Genomic DNA, 4,243 nt, shown 5'->3' with positions numbered 1-4,243 from the left:
CGGCAACCGACAGAGCAGTCAGGTGACCGCGCATCTGCCACGTGATCCATGACAGGCAGAGGAGGAAGCTGCCCGGACGCCTCTGCGCATGCGCGCCGGGAGCGCGCCGTCCGCTCCCGGCAGCACTTTCGTGGTTTGTTCCCGGCTGCCTCCCTCGTAGGGAATTCAGTGCCAGTTAGGAAGTCACGTCCCCTCCTGAGCCCTGCTTTCAGTCTGGGTTTCTTGGGGATTTGGGGGCTCCAGGGGAGCGAAGGAAGTGCGAGGGCACATTTGCTCCCGGATCCTATAATTATTACTCAATATAACCAGCCCGGGAGCTCCCGGGCCTCAGTTTCCCTCTCCAGTAACTGGAGACGATTATAGGGCCCGCCCCACAGCGATCGTCTCGGGAGCAAGACCGACAACTCGAACCTCGGCTGGCCTCGAGCCCGAGGGTCAGTGAAAGTGGCCCGGCCACGGGGGATGCAGGGGTGGAGGTGACACGTGGGGCCTTGGGGACAGAGAAGGGCGGGAGGGGCAGCCCCGGCACGGCGCCCACGAGGAGGGGCTCTGCTGCAACCCCGTGAGGCCCCGCTGTGCGCATCCCCATTTCCGGGAGGAGGACACTGGGGCAGAAGGTGACGTGCCTTGCCCAGCTTCAGCCTGACTCCAGCCACAGCCACCAGGAGGCGTGGTCAGCGTAGAAGAGGTGACAGTACTTAGAGCCATAAAGCATCCGCAGCTGGCTATCAGGAATTCCCCAAGAGAGTGGGAATGCCCTGGCCCCGCCACTGTCACCGTGGGTTTCCTGTTCTCTGTGCAGCAAGGGGCGGGGCGGGGATGGTAGAAATGTCCACATCCAACCGCCCACGAGATTAAATTTCTTTTACAAAGAGATATTGAGTCTGTCTAAAATGGGGAAGGGGGGAATTACTGACTATGGGGGGAGTAAGTTCGGAACTGAGTAGATTTAACATTAAGTTCCTGTCTGGATGGGAGGGACGTGATCGGAGGGGAGGGCCTGGAAACGAAGGAGATGCTCCTCTCGAGTTGCTCTGGTCTAGGCAGAGCCTAAGTTGGCTCTTCCCCATCTGCTTGGGAACTCCGGCTGTAGGGACTTCGGAGCACACGCTGAATGCACCGGATCATGAAACTGCTTCCTTCTTCTACAAAAAACACAAGCATCCACGGTGGAGACCTGTTTCTTGGTGTCCTGTGGCCCCACCGAGGGGCAGAAGTCCCTGAGGCTGTTACCTCTCTTTTCCTTTGCAGAATGTCTTCCTGATCTCCTTGAGGGAAGGAGTCACCAGAGAAAGAAAGCCCATGGATTTTATTTATTGAAGCTGGAGCTGTTCTGTTGTCACGATGCCCCGCTGCATTTTTCAATTTTGTGATGAGCATTTCTTTATAGAGATAAAACTCTGGAAATCAGGAGAGGAGAGTTGGAGATTGTCCAGGAGATTTGGTAGAATAGGGAAAATTACATGTGTGACTTTAGGCATGTTACTGCGATTCTCTCTGGTCCTCTGTTTTCTCACTTGTAAAATGAGTGGGATTAGATGAATTCTGAGCCCTTTAAATTACTAAATGTTAAGATTTTATCATTTTCCTTTTAAAAGAAAAACTGTACAAAATCTATTTTGAAACCTATGTGAACAAGTGTTCAATGGGTACTAGAATCCACTTACTGAAAAAGTTATTCTCTAAGATAAGGCACCATAGATTTAGAACTGAAGGGAACTAAAAACTGAGGCTTTTCCTCACATTTTACAGATAAGGAAACCGAGGATTTGAGGTTAGAGAAGTTGCCCAGATCCTCTGCCACTGGATCCAGCATTAATTAGTTCTTCTGGCCTAGGCACTAGATATAGTTATCCATATGCTGTAGATGATCTCCTGTCAAAAACTCAAATGGCAAGCTGAACCTTAAAACAAAAATAGATGACCAAAGAGTTCCTCCAAACGAAAAGGATTTCTAACCAGTATTTTTATCATTTTTTTCAAATATAGAAATATTACTATTAATTCTGTGAGAACCACTATGCTTTAGATTTAAGGAAAAAGGATCTAGAATAAAAAATTTTAATATACCCCAAAGTTAAAAAACAAACTGATTAAGTTTTCATTAAGTGGTAATACTAAATATTGGAAGGCAGGAGAAAAAAGGCTGAAAGTAGTGGTTACTTGTATAACAAGCTGCTATCCTAGCAGAGACTATTCCTGGAAATCCCAGAGAGTGAGAAGGGACTTCAGCGGTCATATCGCATTATTCTAGCACCCAAAAGTGGTTGTTCAGCCTGTGCTGAAGATTTCCAAAGGAACAGAATTTACCATCTCCTAAGGCTGCCCCATCACACTTTTATACAGTACTAATTACTAGGATTTTTTCCCCCCTAAAATCAAGCTTAAATTGACCTCTGCAACTTCCCATTGCTCCTACTTCTATTTTCTGGACTCAGTAGAAATATCTTTTACATGACAGTCTTTTAGAGACTTGATAACTCTCATGTTCCCCCTCTGTATTTCTCTAGGCTAAAGAAACCAGTTCCCCCTACCTCTCCTCATGTGACATGACACAGCCTTTCACCATTCCACTTACCCTCCTTTCAGACCCTCTGGCGTTCATCAGTGTCCTGAAGCTGTGATGTCTAGAACTACACCCGTAACTCCAAGATGAGGTCTGACAAAGGCAGAATTCAATGGCACTCTTACTTCACCAATTCCGGAAACGATGTTCTCCATACAGTCCAAGATCATAATATCTTTGGTGACCACACCACAATACTGACTTGTAGAGAGCTTGCACTCCACAAAACCTCCAAGTTGGGGGTTTTTTCCAGCATAACTGCTGTCCAGTCATGCAGCCTTCTCACCCCTTTTCCATCTTGCACCTGTGAATTTGACTTTTTGTATCCAAATTCAAGTCTTTACATTTATACCTGTTGAGTTTCATCTTATTACATCCAGCCCAATGTTCTAGCCTATCAAGATTTTTTTTTTTTTTTTTTTTGGATCTTGTTACGCACTGTTCGCTATCTTTCAGCTATCTTTCTTAGGTGTCATCTGCACATTTGGTGAATTTTGTCTTTATCTAACTCAGGGGTCCTCAAACCACGGCCCGGGCCAGATGCAGCAGCTGAGGACGTTTATCCCCCTCACCCAGGGCTATGAAGTTTCTTTATTTAAAGGCCCACAAAACAAAGTTTTTGCTTTTATTATAGTTCGGCCTCCAACAAGCTGAGGGACAGTGAACTGGCCCCCTATTGAAAAAGTTTGAGGACTCCTGATCCAAATCATTGATACATATAAATAACAGAGGAATACGCACAGATTTCTTGAGTTTTTACCATTATTTTTAAGTCTGGTCATCCAACCAGTTCCAAATTTATCTGATTATATTAGTCCCATCTCTATCTTTTGTGTCTTCTCAAGAATTAATATGAGAAAGTTTGTCAAAAGGTTTGCTAAAATCTGCATCAACTACATGACTCCCTTCAGTTTGTGGTTGTTGCTGTTTGTATTTCATTTTCAGAGAGGACCTATCCTGAGGATTATGCCTTGACTTGCTCATGAATCAGATTTAAGTAAGGTCCTCAGCCTCATTCTCCCCTCCAGTCATCAGAGTTCAATGGCAGGACAACGAGCAAAGAAAACGGTTGTTACATAGAGCCAGCATTGCCTTTCTCAAGAGCAAATCCTATCAAACTAATCTTTGGACGGGGTTTTAAAATCAGAACTGAACACAGTTTCCCTAGATTTTAGCCAAACACTTGATGAAGTATCACACACCATTCTTACTATTTGTGTGGAAAAGATGGAGAGATGTGCACTGGAAGGTAATCGGATGATTCAGCAGTGGATGAATGAGATTTCCAGAGTCGGGTTCCAGGGATCTGTCTGCTTGGTGCTGTGCTATTTTAACATTTTGATGAGTGATTTGAGTATTTGAGATAGTATGCTCATCAAACTTGCTGATGTCAAATTTGTCAGGGATAGGTGGATGAGTCAGGAGCTAAAAAGAACTTGACAGTCTAACATGCTGGATTAGATCAAAAAAGACAAAAAATTGGGAAGCATAAATAGAAAGTTTTCCCTCAGGTTCAACAAAATGAACTCACATGTGCAAAATGGAGGAAGCGTGGCTAATCGTAGATTGTAATGTGAACAGTGAGCTTGCCTAGGGGCCCCACAAAGCTATGATCCTGGGCCGCCTCGACAGGGTTCTCTTTCAGGCAGGAATAAGGAAATTGTAATTGTTTGGGGG

The sequence above is a fragment of the Sarcophilus harrisii genome, chromosome 1, assembly GCF_902635505.1.
Source record: "Sarcophilus harrisii chromosome 1, mSarHar1.11, whole genome shotgun sequence".
In the NCBI taxonomy this organism is placed as follows: domain Eukaryota; kingdom Metazoa; phylum Chordata; class Mammalia; order Dasyuromorphia; family Dasyuridae; genus Sarcophilus; species Sarcophilus harrisii.
The sequence above is the reverse complement of the archived record's forward strand: the minus strand, read 5'-3'. Positions refer to the sequence as shown.